Raw genomic sequence first — 21135 nt, 5'->3', positions numbered from 1 at the left:
TTTTTGTTTTTAATCATTTTAATAAATGGGATTACACTATTTTGGACTTTCTTGTATCCTTCTATATATTGCCTGACGTTCTACTGGGGGAGAGGAAGAGGTTACCCACAAAGCTTATCCACATCATGGTAGCAAGCCATTTCTTGATAAAAGCTGTAATTGACCTCTTTTTAATTAAAAAGGTCAACATCTTCTGGTAAGCGGACATCCACTTACAGAGCACATAGGGTGTGTTATGCAGCTGGTGAAGGTTGTTTATTCACACAGAGGAAGACTCACCTATAGTCATTATATTCATCTTGTGTTATTTTGATACAGCGGAAGATTAATGCATATTGATGTGCACTATTTTTAATTGCATGTGGACTTTATTTTAGTATTTTTTCAGCATTAGAATTTTCTTATTGTTTTTCACAAAGATAATATTGTGCTATTTATGCAGAGATTGGATGGTAGTCATTCTCTTGTAATTATGCAAGTTTGATACATATATTTTTATTTTTATATTTTTTTTGTGTATGGTACACTGCAGTGTTCACATTCAGTTTGTTTGAGCATAAATATCTAGATGCTATTTAGCCCACTATATATATAGTTTCAGCGCTCCCCACCACATATATTCTTCCACTAACACAGCTAATCACTGTGTAAATAGGAAGTGCCGGTTATCGGCATTCCTCTAGTCGCACTGTCTAGTCGCGCTGACACAGGGCATGAGTAGAGGAGAGCCAATAAGTGGCTCTCCTAACAGAGGGGTCTGTACTAATAATCAGTGCAGCCCCATCAGCAAAACCCACCAGTGGTGCCTAACAGTGTCCATTATTAATGCCAATTAGTGCAGTCTGTCAGTGCCCATCAGTGATGCCTATCAGTGCTGCTTATTAGTGCCTCCTCATCAGTACCCATCAGTGCAGGCATTCAGTGGCTATCAGTGCAGCAGAAAAATTACTTCTTTACAGAATTTTGTAACAGAAACTAAGAAAAACTTTTTTTTTTTTTTTAAATAAAAAACTCTGTGATGATTAAAATCCACCAAAAGAAAGCTCTATCTGTCTCAAAGAAATGATAAAAAATTAGTTTGGTTGCAACATTGCATGACTGTGCAATTGTCATTTAAAGTGCGACAGCTCTGAAAGCTAAAAAATTGGCCTTAGCAGGAAGCGGGTGCAAGTGCCCGGTATTAAAGTGATGCTAAGCACTGCTACCTTTCTGGGAGGGAAAACACTCACCACGTGGTTTGCAGGGCATTGTTCCAGAACTCCCAGGCAGTGGGCAGGCAGAGGCACCCTGCATGTCTCAGCCAATACAGCTTGTCAGGGGGCTGGGGTTTTGACAGGCGGAGCTTTGAGGAAAGCAGAAGTTCAGGTGAGTAAAAGTCCCTCCCTCACATTTTTGTTCCATTTTCGTTTGCTGACAAAAATTGGAATTGGTTTTCGGCAATTGACTTCATTCAAATTTTATTTACAATTTTTTTTTATTACAAAAACATGCAGCTGATGAAAATGACGACAAAAATATTTTCATCCATGAAATTAACACTGCTGGCTCGGCAGTATATAGTGCCTGGAAGTCGCCTTGCCCCAGTTCTCACTTCATTGGTGAAGTATCCCTGAAAATATCTAACTAAGGGCAGGCACAGTCATAAAAGAGCCCCTATGCACAAAAAATGTGGGCCACCATCCAACTACTATCCAAATTATAAAATCACTGCAAGTGAAGATTGTTTCATAATATGCATTTGGTGAAACAGCGAAAACTCCCACCAATTTCAAGAGGAAAGATATGAGTCAGGTCAAGAGGTGCTTAGTGAAAAGCTCTAAGCAACAAGCAAGTCACTCTTTGGACTACTAATGGTTTCCAGGAAACATTGTAGTTATAAAGTTTAAAAGACGACTCTTTAACTATCTTAAAGGTATCATTTTTAATAAAGTGGAAATTCACCATGTTTGACTTCTGTCCCTGTTTTGGTTGCCCAGCAACCAACATTGGAAAACTTACCATTGGCACCATTCAACTCATGGTGTTGCTCAGTCCCCCTCATGCTGTTTACATCTTTGACAGCATTAAGGCACAGAGGAAGCACATTCAAGCAGTTTCCAATCAGGATATACAATCACAGGACGTAGAGAGGATAACCGGGGCTAAAGGACACCATGAAGTTGATTTACTAAAACTGAAGAGTGCAAAATTGGTGCAGGTGTGCATGGTGGCCAATTGGCTTCTAACTTCGGTTTGGTTAATTAAGCTTTGACAAAAAAACAAAACTGGAAGCTAATTGGTTTCTTTGCAGAGCTGCACCAAATTTTGTACTCTCCAGTTTTAGCAAATTCACTCCCATGAGTTGGATAATGTGACTAGGATTAGCCAGACGTTTTTCAATGTGGATTACTGATCAGACGTCAAACCTGGTGCTATGCATTTATCAAGGTGCATTTGTTATAAAGTGATTATAAAGAAGGTTTTTCTTAATGCATTCTATACAATGTTGCAGGAAAGACTAGGCTGCCCGGCACTCTCCCTCCTTATTGGCTGAGACGGCAGCATGAGAAGAGGGAGAGGGGCCTAGCCGTGGCTCCATATCTGAATGGACACACTGAGCTGTGCCTTGGCTCAGATGCCTCTATAGCAAGCTGCTTGCTGTGGGGGCACTCAGCAGGGGAGAGGGGCCAGGAGAGCCAAAGAGGGACCTGAGAAGAGGAGGATCAGCGCTTCTCTGCAAAACCACTCCACAGAGGAGGCAAGTATGACATGTTTGTTATTTTTAACTACAAAAAAAGAGCCTTTAGTATCACTTTAATGTTCATTGATGAATTCTAGGGTGAACCTCCACTTTAATAAAAACATTGCTTAAAGGGTTAGTTGACCTTTTCATTGTTTCTGAAAGGGTAAACGAACATTGTACACCCTTTCCAACTCTACCACCACCCCCTGCTGTAGTTACCTCCATGGGCGATGAGCTTGCAGTGTCCATGCCGCTATTGTAGAGGCCACTTTTCTCCCCCTTCTTTCTGAGCAGCTTCCACAATGGATCAGAGAGATTCTCTGTGCCAATGCCAACTAATCAGAATTGCTCTGATCCGTCCTAGAAGAGGAAGAAGGGTGGGCATTTCAAATCCCTTGACTGCTACATCGGCTCTGTGGACGGTAAACTATGGTGTTAGTCCACCTCTCACATTTTTCTAGACCGCAAAGGAGAAAATCTGCAACAGGGAAAAAGACATCAATAAAGGCTGTCGGAGATCCTATTCCTTCCTTGCACTTTTCAAAACGAACAAAGTTTTGGCTATTGATTTAGGTGTTTAATCAAAGTTGTACACTATTGTAGATCGGTTCAGTTTGATTCATCAGATTGTACAAGCTTGCTTTAGAAGGTCTGGTCCCTAGAGGAAATATGAATTGTTATGGTCTCCACTACATCGGAATGGTCCACCTACAGCTATGCCCAGTGCCAATTCCATTCCTTGAAAAAGTTTCCAGAACTCAAGGATCCCTCATTAAATCCATCTGCAGTCTGGCAGCTCATTCGTTTTGGTATAATCCAGGATGTAGTTTATATAATGTATGCCTTTTGATGTTCTGTTTGTGTGCAATTATATCTTCCTAATCTCCTCAATGAGAGAATAAAACTGCAGTAATTATTTGAAAGGGAAGTGGCTCCTTGCAATTTTTTTTAAATTAGATTGCAGTTGTTGTGCTCCTAACAAACCTTTTTGCACTTAAAATATTTTTGCTTTACTGAAGACTTAAAGTTCTTCTTAAAAGGCTTAACGTGGTTCTAAAGGCAGAATGTTTATTATGTTCTTAATGCATTCTATGCATTAAGATGAAAAACCTGTGTGCAGCAGCCCCCCTAATACTTACTTGAGCCCCATCTCAATCCAGCGATGTTGCACGAGAGACTCGGCTGTCAGACTCTCCCTCCTGATTGGCTGTGACACACAGCGACCGCCATTGGCTCCCGCTGCTGTCAATCGAAGTCAGTGAGCCAGTGAGGAGAGAGAGGGGCCAGGGCTGAGCTGTGGCTCCATGTCTGAATAGACACACAGAGCAGCAGCTCAGCTCGGGTGAGCCCATAGCAAGCTGCTTGCTGTGGGGGCACTCGGCAGGAGGGAGAGGCCCGGAGCGCTGGCGAGGGACCCGAGAAGAGGAGGATCTGGGCTGCTCTGTGCAACCACTACACAGGGCAGGAAAGTATGACATGTTTGTTAATTTTAATCCAAAAAAAATCAAGACTTTAATATCACTTCAAAGTGGACCTTCAGTCATATTTTCAACTTTCCATCTATTAAATCTTCTGCTCTTGTTATGACATCATGCACAGCTCTCTCTCTAACTCTCGTGACAGTTTACCAGCAAGGGAGAGGGGATGAGTCATAAGAGGGCCAATCAGAGCTGCAGAGGGCTTCATGTGTATTCATCCACAGAGGCGAAATGAGCAGGCAAGCAATTGTGTGAGTCTGCCCACAGTTAAAATGGCTGCAGCCAGACTCAGTGGAGGGAGCTTTCTGCAGCATATTTGGCAAGTACAGAATCGCAGTATATATAAAATAATATGCAAAGTGGTCAGAGGGAAGATTCAGAATGGCAAAGATGTTTTTATTACAAATTATGTGAGCAGACTGCAGTTCCTCTTTAAGAATAACTCCAGATAATGAAATACATTGGTACACTGCTAATGCCATCCAGGAAACAATACATTTGTGTAGAAATGAAAAGATCAGCATTGTATTAAAAATGGAGATCTGCCACTAGATGGGGCTCCATGTTTGCCTTGACTTGAGCCCAGCTTTAAGCACTGTACACAAGGCTCAGATGACATTGGTTGGTTCACTTAAAACCAGCGAACATTCGGCCCATTTGTATGTCAGGCGGTGTGACAGAAGCCGGCCAAGCGTCCTGGAAAACTAGCACCTGACTGACTCCCAATCAGCGCTCTCAACCAATGGCTGAGAGCGCTGACCAAAGTGTTCTGGTGGGGGGCCCTCCCCTTGTCAGAACACAACAGGTCAGTGGGAAAGCTCACTGTACTAACGTCAGATTGTTGGTCCAGCGGCCTCGACTGAAGCAGTTGGCTTCTTTTTTTTTTTTTTTTTCAACCCAGTGGGTTGAACGAAAAAAAATCTTAGTGTGTACCAGGCTTAAGGCAGAGGTGGTTGAATAAGGCAAACCACTATATTTGAGAGCTGTTTACTAGCCAAAGGACTTTTTTGTTTCTGTCCATCCATTCCTGAGATTTACATTGCTCTACTACACAGCATAGCCTTGCCTGGCATGGCAGGAGACCAGATTTTTTTTCTGGTGCACTTCAGCAACACTTACAGGACTTCTCCGCCCCCTCAGCCTGTGACTGGACAGTAAAAGGAGATGCAGCAGACTGTTAAGCTCATCTCTGTTACTCTGCTCTCTCCTTGTATCAGCATGTTCCTTATAAGCACAGGATCACTGCAACACATATAATTGGCTCCTTGTGCTGCTTATCCATCCCCCAGTCTATGATCTGCTGTACATGCAATAGACCAAATCAAGTTCAGGTACTTGCACTGCTTGTTTAAAAAATATGTACAATATCGCACAAAAGTGAGTACACCCCTCAAATTTTTGTAAATATTTTATTATATCTTTTCATGTGTCAACACTGAACAAATGACACTTTGCTACAATGTCAAGTATTGAGTGTACAGCTTGTATAACAGTGTAAATGTGCTTTTCCCTTCAGAATAACTCAACACACAGCCATTAATATCTAAAACGCTGGCAAAAAATTTGAGTACACCCCTAAGTGAAAATGTCCAAATTGGCCCCAATTAGCCATTTTCCCTGTCATGTGACTCATTAGTGGTACAAGGTCTCGGGTGTGAATGGGGAGCCAGTGTATAAAATTTGGTGTTATCGCTCTCACTCTCTCATACTGATCACTGGAAGTTCAACATGGCACCTCATGGCAAAAAAGCACTGAGGATCTGAAAAAAAGAATTGTTGCTCTACATAAAGATGGCCTAGGCTATAAGAAGATTGCCAAGACCCTGAAACTGAGCTGCAGCATGCTGGCCAAGACTATACAGCGGTTTAACAGGACAGGTTCCACTCAGAAAAGGCCTCACCATGGTCGACCAAAGAAGTTGAGTGCACGTACTTAACGTCATATCCAGTGGTTGACTATTAGCCTCTAGTGGCTCTGACTTTCAGCACAATACCAAAAAAGCCAACAATGGAGAGCATGTGCAGAGCAGGGCGGGGCAGTGTATTACTGAATTTTAAACAGTGTAGGCACTTAGTTTTAATAGTTATACTTGCAAAAGGGGCCAGCCTAAAGAGATTTAGCAGGTCTTAATATTCTGACTAAAGTTCCACTTTAAGTTCAAAGTGACTCTGCCTCCTGATCGCCAACCCCACAGCAAATCATACTTGACCATCCACATTCCATCGCAGCCTTATGATTCACAAGAGCCTATGGGGGAGTATGTGATCCACTCGCCAGGTCTGAAACACTGTTGTGGGGTGGGGGAGAAGTCACATCCTCCAGCTGGGTAAGTTCCAAGTCAGGAGCTTACTCAGAGTGGACATCTACAGTGGAGAGGATGTGATGGAGCATGATTCAATGAGTATAACTTGCTGCGGAGATTGGCATTTGGGAAGCACTGTTAAAGCGGAGCTCCACCCAAAAGTTGAACTTCCGCTTATTCACCTCCTCAAGCCCACTGAAAGGCCTCACTGTCGGGTTACCTTACCGGCAATGGCGGTGACTGCAGCCGATTGGAAGATCAGCTGGGATGCCGAAATTGCAGGCTCCCTTGACAGGTAAGTGTCCATATATTAAGAATCAGCAGCTGCAGTATTTGTAGCTGCTGGAGTGGGCGGCCCTCCACTTTAAGCTGGATACACACTATACAACTTTTTGTTCGATTTCCTTTAGATTTACCTTCAACTATGTAGTACAGTACAAGAGCCTGCCTGATTGCGTACAGATTTAAAGTGTTTAGGTTTGACCTCATATTATACGGTTTTGGTAAATCTAAGGCCTCATTCTCACGAGGTGGACTCCACTTTCACGGGTTGATTTCCGCTGAGCTGGCGGATGACAGGTCCCTCTCTGCTCACTGAGCGGGGAGGGGCTTGTCAGACGCCGCTGCTGCCTGTGGCGGGATCGGATGAAAACGGACAGCATGTCCGTTTTCATCAGATCTCACCCAATCCGATCTGCCAGCGATGGATCCGGACGTAGGGCCATCCGTCTGCTTTTTGTGGATCGGGCCGGGTCGGATGTCAGCGGACATGTCTCCACTGACATCCGTCGCTCCCTAGGCTAACATGGAGCGCCCGTTCAGGTCCGCCGTCAAAACTGACAGGCGGACCTGAACGGTCCGATCGTGTGAAAGGGGCCTTAAGGAAAAAATCTAAAGAAAATTGTATAGTGTGTATCCAACCTTACTCAACCCTAAATGGGAAAGTGACAATGTCTTCCCCTTTTTCCCCAGGCCCCATGATCTAATTATGATTATTTTTTTGTAAGCAGTGAAGCCCAGAATAGATAATCATGTCATGATCTATAATAATGAGACTGGATGCAGGTCTAGAATACGCTATTTATAAACAGGCTTGTATTTTCATGGAATTGAAGCAGTCTGCTGTAGACCTGCTCTGTTTCATACATGGCTAATTTACTACCGAGATTTATTGGGAAGGGGATGCAAAACAAATTTAGCAACGACTTTGTACTTGGGCAAAGAAAACCAAACCACTTATAATCTAGATTTATTTTCTGCTTATAGGATGCCTCTGCCATATTTCCATAACCTTCATTCTTGCAGTTCAGAATCACTATACTGTAAGATTCTTGTTGTTTACCAAGACCCTTCTACCTCCTCCCATATGGTGATTCCCAGGCTTTGCTGGCTTCACTCCAGGAATATTCAAAGTTAAAGGTAAAGAAAGCCAAACATATTCAAGGCTTTAAATAGGCTTCAAACTGTACATGCTAACCAATTAAAGATTTAGATTTGTCAAATGTATTTTGTTATTTTTGTACTGTGGTTTGACACCACCTAACAGCTTACGGAACTTATGTGTTGTCTGCTGGCTTAAGGGTGCGCACACAGATGACATAGCCCAGTGGTTAGTAGAAATATAAATTACAAGGCTTCAGGTATTGCTATTTGTATGCATTCTTAGTATCCAGTACACTAAATAGGATCAGACAGTGGACAGGATATAATTTTTCAGACTTCAGATAACCACTCATCCCTGACTGTATTGAAGGAGGGAAGCTATCCATATACCGTATTTAGCGGCATATAAGGCGACCCCCCCCTAATTTTCCAGTTTTTGCCTATACTGGCCATATAAGACGACCCCCCCTTCCGAGGCGTCATATTTCCTCCTTCTTGCTGGAGCCATACTGCGCTGAGCCAATCACAGCAAGCGATGTATTCTACTAATGAATACAAAGCCTGCTTGGATCCGACTCTCAAAGCCAATCCGAGCAGGCTACTATATGTAGCCTGCTCAGATTGGCAGAGGTTGTTACTCCAATCCGAGCGGGCTCTGTATTCATTAATAGAATACATTGCTCACCGGGATTGGCTCAGCGGTGTATACTGTATGTATCCGAAGCTACATACAGTATTACTGCACATCCACCATCCGGCGGGCTGGCATCCAGCAGGCGGCATTTAGTACCCGGCGTATAAGACAACCCTCGCTTTTTGACCATTTTTTTAAGTGTAAAATGTCGTCCTATACCCCGGAAAATACAGTACTATATGAATTTCAGCCAGTTCCTGATAAACCAGACAAAAATACTCCATGGATGTTTGTCTCCTCCCTTCCTCCTGCAATGTCAAAAGCAAAGGAGCCAGATGGAAACTGTTTGTCCACACAGTGGCTGCATCCAGTCAGATTCAGCCATTGTTTAGATATTCCGACAGCTGCGAGTGCCAATTGTCAGGGTACAATAGCTGCAGTGGGAGAGTTTCCATTTATGCGGTATAGTGTGGACGGGGGGGAATGTGTAAGATTTTTTTTTTTTTTGCCGGCTTGTGTGCATTGCCAGCTTTACAGCCCTGGCCAAAAGTTTTGAGAATTACACATATATTCATTTTTACAAAGTCTGCTGCCTCAGTTTGTATGATGGCTAAATGTATATACACCAGAATGTTATTGTCAGAAACCATGAATCAGACTGAGACAGAAGTACAGTTAAATCACACTTATTTAATAATGATAAAGGTAAACATAGTCAAAACATAGCCAGAGTTCAGGAACCGGAACGGATAGTCAGACAAGCCAAAACATCAGGGATTCAGGGAACAGCGTAGTAGAACAGCAAGCAGGGTCTGGAGCCAGAAGGAACGTCAGCCAAGCAAATCTTTAACAGGAACACAGGAGAGCGTCTCTAGAAATGTGACCAAGGGGAAGGCAGAGATCATCTGGACTGGACGGCTTAAGTAGGCAGGACTGACGAGCAGGATATCATCAACAGGTGAGTCACTGTGGAGAGATAGAAGCTGGCGATTAGCCAACAGCTAAACGGCCAGCCCAGAGAAGGAAGTGCTGAGCCCAGCCCTGACAGTTATGAAGAGTAATCAGATGAATTGCAATTAATTGCAAATTCCCTCTTTGCCTTGAAAATTAACTTAATCCCGAAAAACATTTCCACTGTATTGCAGCCCTGCCACAAAAGGACCAACTGATATGTCAGTGATTCTCTTGTTAACACAGGTGTCAGTGTTGACGGGGACAAGGCTGGAAATCACTCTGAAATGCTGATTGAGTTAGTGCCGGTTCACACTGGGGTGACTTGTCAGGCGACTTAGCCGCCTGACAAGTAGCGTCCCGTTCTGTACAATGGAACCATTCTAGTTCGAGCGACGCAAGTCGCTCCGACTTAGAAAAAGATTCCTGTACGACTTTGTGGGCGACTTGCATTGACTTCTATACAGAAGTCGTTTTGCAAATCGCTGCTCCTATCATGTCCAGGCCGCCTGAGGCAGTCGCGCTGCAAGTCGTGCTGCCACAGTGTGAACCGACACTTAGAATAATGGACTGGAAGCTTTAAAAGGAGGGTGGTGCTTGAAATAGTTGTTCTTCCTCTGTTAACCATGGTTACCTGCAAGGAAATACGTGCAGTAATCATTGCTTTGCACAAAAAGGGATTCACAGGCAAAGATATTGCTGCTACTAAGATTGCACCTAAATCAACTATTTATCAGATCATCAAGAACTTCAAGGAGAAAGGTTCAATTGTTGTGGAGAAGGCTTCAGGGCGCCCAACAAAGTCCAACAAGCACCAGGACTGTCTCCTACAGTTGATTCAGCTGCGGGATTGGGGAACCACCAGTGCAGAGCTGGCTCAGGAATGATAGCAGGCAGGTGCAAGTGCATCTGCATGCACAGTGAGGCAAAGACTTTTAGAGGATTGCCTGGTGTTAAGGGCAGCAGAGAAGCCCTTCTCTCCAGGAAAACCTTTAGGGACAGACTGCTGTACAGGGATTGCACTGCTGAGGATTGGAGTAAAGTTACTTTCTCTGCTGAATCCCCTTTCCGATTGTTTGGGACATCCAGAAAAAACCTTGTCCGGAGAAGAAAAGGTGAGTGCTACCATCGGTCCGGTGTCATGCCCAACAGTAAAGCATCCTAAAACCATTCATGTGTGGGGTTGCTTCTCAGCCAAGGGAGTGGGCTCACTCACAGTTTTGCCTAAGAACACAGCCATGAATAAAGAATGATACAAAAACATTCTCTGAGAGCAACTCCCAACCATCCAAGAACAGTTTGGTGATGAACAATGCCTTTTCCAGCATGATAGAGCACCTCGTCATAAGGCAAAAGCACTAAGTGGCTTGGGGAACAAAACATTGACATTTTGGGGCCATGGCCAGGAAACACCCCAGAACTTAATCCCATTGAGAACTTGTGGTTATTCCTTAAAGTGATTGTAAAGTCTTATGTTATTTTTAAGAAAAAAAAAGTTATACTTACCTGCTCTGTGCAGTGGTTTTGCATAGAGCAGCCTGTATCATCCTCCTTCTTGGGTCCTTCTTTGGCTCTCCTGGCCCCTCCCTCCTGGTGAATGCCGCCACAGCAAGCATCTTGCTATGGGGACACCCGAGCTGAGCCATTTAGACATGGAGCCCTGGCTAGGCCCCGCCTCATCTTTCTCTCCAAAGGCGCTCCGCTGCTATCTTAGCCAATGAGGAGGGGAGTCCCGGGTAGCGGAGTCTCTCGTGCAACAATGCTGGATAGAGATGGAATCAGGTATGTATTAGGGGGCTAAGGGGGGCCGCTGCACACAGGTTTTTGATTTTAATGAATAGGATGCATTAGGATAAAGAAAAACTTCTGCCTTTACAATCACTTTAACCACTTCAGCCCCAAAAGAATTTACCCCCTTCCTGACCAGGCAATTTCTTGCGATACAGCACTGCGTCGCTTTAACTGACAATTACAAGGTCGTGCGACGTACCCAAATAAAGTTTTATGCCTTTTTTTTCCCACAAATAGAGCTTTCTTTTGGTGGTCTTTGATCACCTCTGTGGTTTTTATTTTTTGCTCTATAACCAAAAAATGACCGACAATTTTGAAAAAAAAAACAAAATATTTTTTACTTTTTGCTATAATAAATATTCCAAATAAAAAAAACAAAAATAACATTCTTCCTCAATTTAGGCCAATATGTATTCTTCTACAAATTTTTGGTAAATAAAATCGCAATAAGCGTATATTGATTGGTTTGCGCGAAAGTTATAGCGTCTACAAAATAAGGGATACATAGTTACATATAGTTACATAGTTACATAGTAGGTGAGGTTGAAAAAAGACACAAGTCCATCAAGTCCAACCTATGTGTGTGATTATGTGTCAGTATTACATTACATATCCCTGTATGTTGTGGTCATTCAGGTGATTATCTAATAGTTTCTTGAAGCTATCAATGCTCCCCGCTGAGACCACCGCCTGTGGAAGGGAATTCCACATCCTTGCTGCTCTTACAGTAAAGAACCCTCTACGTAGTTTAAGGTAAACCTCTTTTCTTCTAATTGTAATGAGTGGCCACGAGTCTTATTAAACTCTCTTCTGCGAAAAAGTTTTATCCCTATTGTGGGGTCACCAGTACAGTATTTGTAAATTGAAATCATATCCCCTCTCAAGCGTCTCTTCTCCAGAGAGAATAAGTTCAGAGCTCGCAACCTTTCCTCATAACTAAGATCCTCCAGACCCTTTATTAGCTTTGTTGCCCTTCTTTGTACTCGCTCCATTTCCAGTACGTCCCTCCTGAGGACTGGTGCCCAGAACTGGACAGCATACTCCAGGTGCGGGCGGACCAGAGTCTTGTAGAGCGGGAGAATTATCGTTTTATCTCTGCAGTTGATCCCCCTTTTAATGCATGCCAATATTCTGCTTGCTTTATTAGCAGCAGCTTGGCATTGCATGCCATTGCTGAGCCTATCATCCACTAGGACCCCCAGGTCCTTTTCCATCCTAGATTCCCCCAGAGGTTCTCCCCCCAGTGTATAGATTGCATTCATATTTTTGCCACCCAAATGCATTATTTTACATTTTTCTACATTGAACCTCATTTGCCATGTAGTCGCCCACCCCATTAATTTGTTCAGGTCTTTTTGCAAGATTTCCACATCCTGCGGAGAAGTTATTGCCCTGCTTAGCTTAGTATCGTCTGCAAATACAGAGATTGAACTGTTTATCCCATCCTCCAGGTCGTTTATGAACAAATTAAATAGGATTGGTCCCAGCACAGAACCCTGGGGAACCCCACTACCCACCCCTGACCATTCTGAGTACTCCCCATTTATCACCACCCTCTGAACACGCCCTTGTAGCCAGTTTTCAATCCATGTACTCACCCTATGGTCCATGCCAACGCACCTTATTTTGTACAGTAAACGTTTATGGGGAACTGTGTCAAATGCTTTTGCAAAATCCAGATACACCACATCTACGGGCCTTCCTTTATCTAGATGGCAACTCACCTCCTCATAGATGGTTAATAGATTGGTTTGGCAAGAACGATTCTTCATGAATCCATGCTGATTACTGCTAATGATATCATTCTTATTACTAAAATCTTGTATATAGTCCCTTATCATCCCCTCCAAGAGTTTACATACTATTGATGTTAGGCTAACTGGTCTGTAATTCCCAGGGATGTTTTTTGGGCTCTTTTTAAATATTGGTGCTACATTGGCTTTCCTCCAATCAGCTGGTACCATTCCAGTCAATAGACTGTCTGTAAAAATTAGGAACAACGGTCTGGCAATCACCTGACTGAGTTCCCTAAGTACCCTCGGATGCAAGCCATCTGGTCCCGGTGATTTATTAATGTTAAGTTTCTCAAGTCTAATTTTAATTCCGTCCTCTGTTAACCATGTAGGTGCTTCCTGTGTTGTGTCATGAGGATAAACACTGCAGTTTTGGTTACTGAAGCCCCCCGATTCACTCGTGAAGACTGAGGAGAAGAATAAATTCAATACCTTTGCCATCTCCCCATCCTTTGTAACCAGATGTCCTTCCTCATTCTTTATGGGGCCAATATGGTCTGTCCTCCCTTTTTTACTGTTTACATACTTAAAGAATTTCTTGGGATTTTTTTTGCTCTCCTCCGCTATGTGTCTTTCATGTTCTAGCTTAGCCATCCTAATTGCACCCTTACATTTCTTATTGCATTCTTTATAAATTCTGAATGCTGTGGATGATCCCTCAACCTTGTATTTTTTGAAGGCCTTCTCCTTTGCTTTTATATGTATTTTTACATTGGAGTTAAGCCATCCAGGATGTTTGTTCGCTCTTTTAAATTTATTACCCAATGGGATACATTGGCTAATGCCCTTATTTAATATGCTCTTAAAGCAAACCCATCTCTCCTCCGTATTCTTTGTTCCTAATATTTTATCCCAATTTATGCCTTTTAGCAAGGTTTGTAGTTTAGGGAAGTTGGCTCTTTTGAAATTCAGTGTCTTTGTGTTCCCTTCATGTCTCCTATTTGTGTGATTTATACTGAAACTAATTGACCTGTGATCGCTGTTACCTAAATTGCCCCGTATTTCCACATCTGTTATCAGGTCTGTATTGTTGGTAATCAGTAGATCTAGTAATGTTTTATTTCTAGTTGGTGCGTCTACCATCTGACCCATAAAATTAGATTTATATAGATTTATGGCATTTTTATTTATTTATTTTTTACTAGTAATGGCGGCGATCTGCAATATTTTTAATTTTTTTTTATTGGGACTGCGACATTGTGGTGGACGGATCGGACACTTTTGATGCTTTTTTTGGACCATAGACGTTTATTCAGCGATCAGAGCTAAAAATAGCCACTGATTACTTTATAAATGCCCCAGGCAGGGAAGGGGTTAACACTAGGGGGCGATCAAGGGGTTAAATATGTTCCCCAAGCGTGTTCTAACTGTAGGGGACTGATGGGACTGCCTGGGGGAGGAGAACGATCGTTGTTCCTATATACTAGGAACACACGCTCTGTCTCCTCTCCCCTGCCAAAACATGGATTTGTGTATTTACATACACATCCCCGTTCTGGCTCTGTCAGGAGCGATCGCGTGTCCCCGGTGGACATCGCAGCTGCTGGGCACGCGCATGGGCTCCTCAGTGACACGGCGGCTCGCACCCCCCCCCCCATGCCCCTTAAAGCGGCCGCCGTACAGCTGTGGGGAGCCATTCTGCCGTCGTCAAGTAACAGCGCGCGGTCAGCAAGTGGTTAAGAGGTGGGTGAACAAAAAAAAACCCGCAAATTCTGACAAACTCCAGGCATTGATTGGACAAGAATGGGCTGCCATCAGTCAGGATGTGGCCCAGAAGTTGATTGAAAACGTGCCAGGGTGAATTCTTGAAAAAGAAGGGTCAACACTGCAAATATTGACTTTGCATAAACCTAATATAATTGTCAATAAAAGCCTTTAACACTTAAGACATGCTTGTAGTTATACTTCACTACACTATAGTAACATCTGACAAAAAGATCTAAAAACACAGCAGCAGACTTTGTGAAAATTTATATTTGTGTCATTCTCAAAACTTTTGGTCACGGCTGTAGACTTGAAGTAAGCAGAGCTACAAAAGTGGCAAAGATGAAAGTTTTCTAGTTAAGCATGAATGCTTGTAATGAATAAAGCTTGATTATTCAGGTTTTCGGAATGCCTAACACGTTCTCCTAAATCCCACAAAGCATTGCTAGCTTCCCCAATTTCTGCCGGTCTGTACTCACACTCTGCTATAAACAAGTGCTCCCAGACACTTAGATTATCACCTCTGCCAATTAGACCACAGTGCACGATTTGTGCTCACACTAAAGCAAACCATATCGGACCACAAGTGATCCATGTCTGGGGCTACCTCTTTCAAGTGCTCCCAGGCACAGGACACTTTCCCTTACACCCATTCAAAGTGCAGAATTTACACAGGATCTCTCATCTCTGAAAAGCAAGGGGGAGAGCTTTGAGAGCTGATTGGAGGGAAGGGACACAGGAACAGAGCTGAGGCTGTCAGACTGTGCCTTCCCGTCTCGATTTTTTTCTTGGTGTCAGCAAAACTCATCTGAAGTAACTTGTGCTTAAAGCAGAATAAGAGAGGCGTCACCTTTATCATGGACAGGATCACTCCTCTAGTGCCTTTCCAGTGTAGATAACAACCAACCTTACTTCTTCTTCTCTAGGCCCCATGGTGGGCAACAAGCATTTCCGAGTAAGCCACTTAATCTGATAGACTCCACCCCAAGTTCTTTGTGCTTTGCTGAGCCTTCTCAGATTCTAACCATCGCTCCAATCTTATCTATCTGCCTGCCCTTGTTCATAAGTGGGGGATCTCAGAGGGCCGGAAAAAGGGGTGAGCAGGAGGGACAGCAGCCCTGGGCACTGTGGTATCACATGAGGTTGGGAGGGGGTCACCGCAAGGAGATTGGGGGAGAGGGAATTTGTGTTGGAAGGGGGAATATGGGGGCAGCAAGGGGGTAAGTATTGCATTAGGAGGGGTAATGTTGAAAGTGGTGATTTAGGTGAGATTTATGTTAAGAGGGGGGATGGAGGAAGATTTGTGCTAGGAGGGAGGGGGGGGTGTACTAGGAGCAGAAGGGGAATTTTTGCTTGGGTATAAGCATGCAGATTAGTGTGGGGGCGGGGGGGGGTATTTTTGCTGACACATAATGCTCATACACCTTGGGGGGCACAGTTTGGCATGTTTGCCCTGGGCTCTAGATGCCCTTGTCCCAGCACTGGGTTCTCATCTTTCCCTTTTCACCTTACCTAAATGTCTTAAGTGAAAAACCCACGACAGAGTCAACAATTCTAGGTCATCAATACTGGTGAATTATTTTATGTTCTCCACTAATGTCTGTAAAACAGTAGAAAGAAGAAGTGACATGCTTTGAAACGCGTCCCTATCTCCCAGTGGTGTCAGGCATTCTCTCCATCCAGGCCCTGGCTTCCATCCCTGGTCGGGTTGTCTTGCTGCAGCAGCGGCTCCCTCCTGCCTGTGCTCTTCTCCCCCCTGCTCACGGCCCAAGCAGGGGAATTCCACAGTGGCCCCGGACTACAGAGGCAGCAGCTTTGACTATTACCGTTTTGCACAAGCTCCCCTTTTGTGAGTGTGTTTTTAATCATTAATAAATATTGTACACCTTGTTTACTACACTATGGAGGTTGCGCTTGTCTTTTTCCCTTTTGTTTAAACAGTAGAAAAAAGACTGTTGCACACATTTGCTTGCATGCACATCTGAATTATGATACTGGATGCAGGACTACTTAAAGTGTAAGTCCACTCTAACACTAAAATAGCTACATCTACAGACATCCACGATCTAAGCCTAACCTATCTAGCCTTCTAAAGAAGAAATCCATCTACATACCTTTTTTTTAGGCCGATCCAGTTCGATCTCCAGCGGCGGAAGCTCTGCAGAGGACACAGCCAACAGCGACTGTGAAACGAATGGGAAGTGACGTCACCCATAGACTTGCTATGGGGCTTCTCTTGGCTGTGTCCTCTGCACCCGCCTACGCAGCAAAGCTGCGGCTGACAGCTCAGCAAGGGATCGGGTCGGATCAGCTTCAAAAAAAGGTATGTATACTGATTTCTTCTTTACAGGGCTAAATAGGTTAGAGTTGTAGATTGTGGCTGTCTGTAGATGTACAGATTTTAGTGTTAGGGTGCACTTATCCTTTACCTCCACAGCCCTAGTGGTGTTGATCTCTGAGGCACAGGCAGCATTCTCAGATGAACTTGCTCTGAAGGTGATTTATGTATGTGATTGCTTTGAACGTGACAGCCAGCTGTCCGCCAAGACAAGCCACAGAGAAAGGTGTGATCCGTTTACTATGTTTTAAGGCCACCGCAAGTTATCTGCACTGACAAGTCTCAGAAAATAAGCAACAGTTTTTTTATTAACCCAAGTGTGAACTAGAGAGGAAATTTTGAAAATAAAAATGTGGAAGACAAGCTGCTACTCTACTACTACATTTATGATCTAATATCACCTCATATACATAAACCCTGTTGTGGTACCACCTGCTGTTCCCTACAGTATGCTACAATCATTAGTAGTCATACTAGCCACCTGGCAGTTCTGGCAATTGCTAGTGTCTGCGAGCATGTGTGGGCTCCTGTGGGCTATTTCGCCAACTGGAAAAAAGCCACTAGACCTTTTACAATGCTACATAGAATTAAATAAACCTTGCAGTGCATCAGCCCATGTAGACAAACACTGGTATTTGCCAAAAAGTCTTGCAGTCACATAAAACAATTATTATGTCCTCAAATCTCTCCGTATGTGCCTGAAGGGTACTCGCCCACAGATTAAGTCTCTGTAATGGGTTTTGGAAGTATTTAGCTAGAATTGGAGACGGACCATCAGCAGATGTAGGCGCGTGTGCAGAGCCAATATTTCATGATGTTCCTTGCTAGAACTGTTTACAAACAATTCCCCTCTTGATACTTTGTATCAACTTTTATTTTTTTTAATGCCCTGTGATTAATGAAATGCCTTCAGGCTGATTGGTAGCTTTGTCTTTTTCTTCATAATTACTATTGTGAATGTTAATAAGTTGCCTATTGGTTATGTTTTTTTTTTTAGTTTACTGAAGAATCAATAAACAGTTATTTTTTGTTTTAAAATGATAGTAAATGATTCTGTGTATTTATAATTAAATGTATACATTACATGACAAGGGAAAATATCTGATTAGATAAATGCAGAGGGTGTATTGTTTGAGAGAACAGAGCCTGAGAAACTTTGCAGAGAGAAAAAATCAGCAAGACACAACGTTGTAACATGTAAGCAGCAAATTAAATTTGCATATATCTATACAATTTTAGTCGCTCGCCATATTTACAAAGATTTTAATGCATGAAATGCATTGAATAGGTCATTTATGTAAAGCTACCTAACGTGATATGTACACTGAGCCATGCATCCGCAGCTCAGTGTACAGCACCACTCTGTGCCATGATGCCGCGACTCCGTGCGCATGAACGGGAGTGACAACATCACAGTCCGGCTATTCAAGTGGCCAAACAGTTGGAACCCGGATGGGAGCGCCCAGGACCACCGGGAGCCCTGACGGCGCAGTACTGGAGGGCATTGTTTGATATAATGCTGCTAATATGGGGTGCATTCTCCTTCCTATTGGAATAAACTACCATGGGGCCTGTGGGTTGTTTTTTTTTTTTTAAAGTCGAAGTTTGACGCTTTTACAGTCGTCATGCTTCCTTTACAGTGGTCCACTTGCCCAGATCTTGTCTCAAAAGGGATTTTGCCTCATATTTTGGCATGTTTCCCATTAGATGCAATAGATCTTAGTTTACTTAAGCTACACCACTCAGAATCTGGTGCAGCTGTGCATGGTTGTCAATCAGCTTCTAACTTCAGCTTCTTCTTTAATTAAAGTGTTACTAAACCCAGGACCCTGCATTCACTGTATCTGGTCTCCCACAGTACAGAGAACATGGAAATGCAATAGTTTTAGTGAATATAAACTGCCAAATACCTTTTCTCTTCAGCGGTTAAAGCAGTCTTGTGACTTCTATCAGTGTCTGGTTAAAGCTTTTAGTTTTCAGACTCCCCTTATTGTCCAATGAGGCTGCAGGACCCCTGAAGCTTTGACAATAAAACCTGGAAGCTGGTTGGTTTCTATGCAGAGCTGCACCAGATTTTGCACACTCCAGTTTTAGTAAATCAATGCCAGTATACAAGAATATGTGTGCAAAATGGGTTACAAGTGGGAGTTACTAAGACTGTTTTACATCCCAGAAAATGTTTTAGAAAGCTAAATTTGGGCCTTAAAAGAAAAGTATGGAAAATAAGCATTCATACTCACCTAGGTGGATGCAGCATCAGTCCCTGGCTGCCTCTAAAAACTGAGCAATCATACTGATTGTTCAGTACTCGGACTTCAGTGAGCAGTGACTGTCAATCAGTGTTTCCCTATGAGAGCCGTCTTAACTGGTCCAACACAAGTCGGTCCGACTTTGAAAATGCTCCTTGCACTACTTTGGTCTGACTTTGATCCTACTTCAGCCCATTGAATAACACTGAAGTCGGATCAAAGTCAGATTGCCAACATAACTGATCCGACTCTAACTTGTGCTCTAATGATCTTGAAGGGGAACAAAAAAAAAAACAAAAACAGCAAAAAAAGGGGAAGGGGAACAAAAAAAAAAACAGCATGAGTTCCCCCTCCAAGAGCATGCCAGGCCCTTCGGTGTGGTATGGATTTTAAGGGGAACCCCCCACGCAGAAAAAACATCCAAAATCCATACCAGACCCTTATCCAAGCACACAGCCTGGCAGGTCAGGAAAGGGGGTGGGGACAAGCGAGCGCCCCCCCTCCTGAAACATACCAGGCCACTTGCCCTCAACATGGGGGGTGGGTGCTTTGGAAGCAGGGGGCCCCTGCCCACAACAAAGCACCTCGTCCCCATGTTGATGAGGACAAGGGCCTCTTCCCGACAACCCTGGCCGTGGGTTGTCGGGGTCTGCGGGCAGGGGGCTCATCGGAATCTGGAAGCCCCCTTTAACAAGATCCCCAGATCCCAGCCCTCCACCTTATGTGAATGAGTATGGGGTACATTGTAAACCCATTACACATGTTTTTGAAGTAATTTATTAAGGCAGCTCCGTCGTCTCTTCTCCCCTCTCCCTCTCTTCTCCTTCCCCTGACGTCTTCTGCCTCTGCCGGTTTTTCTCCCCTCTCCGGTTCTTCTCCGCTCTCAACTGATGTCTTCTAGCCCTCTCTGGTTCTTCTCCCTCTGTCCGCTGTCTTTTGCCTCTGCCGGGTCCTCTCCACTATCTTCTCACTCTTTTGCTGGGTCTTCTCTGCTGTCTTCTTGCTCTTTTGCTGGGTCTTCTCCCTCTGTTCTTCTTCCGATGTTGACTCAACACTCTCTCCCGCTCCAGTGCGTGGTGTGCCACTACTTATATTGGCATGGGGCGGGGTCACATCAGACCCGCCCCTTATGACGTCTCCGCCTATCATGCCCCAGGCGGTGACGTCTAAAGGAGCGGCTCCTGATGATGTCACACGGTGACCCCGCCCCATGCCAGTATAAATTCCTTAAAATCCATACCAGACCTAAGTTCTGGGTATGCTCTTGGAGGGGGAACCCATGCCGTTTTATTTTTTTTTTTATTTTTTTTTTACATTTTGCGTGGAGTTCCTCCTAAAGATTCATAACCGTAACAGTGCCTGGTATTGTCGGGGATCAAAGTCAGGTCCCTGTTTATTGAACTCAGACTTCAAGTCGCAGCGAGAAGTCAGATCCAAAGTGGTACGACTGTCATGTCGTACCATTGTCAACGCGGGCTCAGATTGGGTTCAAACTGTTATGATAAACGCTCCGACGTTGGGAGCTCATGTCTCATGACGTGTGAAAATCAATGTTTACCTATGACAGCCGTGTTAACTGGTCCCGACACAAGTCGGTCCAACTTTGAAAATGCTCCCTGCACTACTTTGGTCCTACTTCAGCCCATTGAATATCATTGAAGTCAGATCAAAGTAGGATCCTTGTCCTAACCATCCGACTTGTGACATCTGACATGGTGATTACAGCAGCAGTAAAAGGAATTTGTTACTCTGGGATTGTTTTGATTGGTCAAAGGACAAGTCGTACTAT

The 21135-nt window shown here is 43.8% G+C and overlaps 1 protein-coding gene across 6 annotated transcripts in view; it reads left to right on the top strand.

The window, feature by feature from the left end:
• Positions 1-21135, top strand: part of HPCAL1 (hippocalcin like 1) — a 410671-nt gene that overhangs the window by 344207 nt on the left and 45329 nt on the right. Inside the window, exon 1 of one of the 6 annotated variants that reach the window (XM_073625396.1) lies at positions 7901-7922. The exons of the other annotated variants lie outside the window; for them this stretch is intronic. The gene's annotated coding sequence lies outside the window, so the exon portion shown is untranslated. Of the gene's footprint in view, positions 1-7900; positions 7923-21135 lie in introns of those variants that run through there. 6 annotated transcript variants of the gene reach the window in all.

Source organism: Aquarana catesbeiana, linkage group LG04 (genome assembly GCF_042186555.1).
Source record: "Aquarana catesbeiana isolate 2022-GZ linkage group LG04, ASM4218655v1, whole genome shotgun sequence".
Lineage (NCBI taxonomy): Eukaryota > Metazoa > Chordata > Amphibia > Anura > Ranidae > Aquarana > Aquarana catesbeiana.
This window is presented reverse-complemented; position numbering and strand designations above follow the sequence as displayed.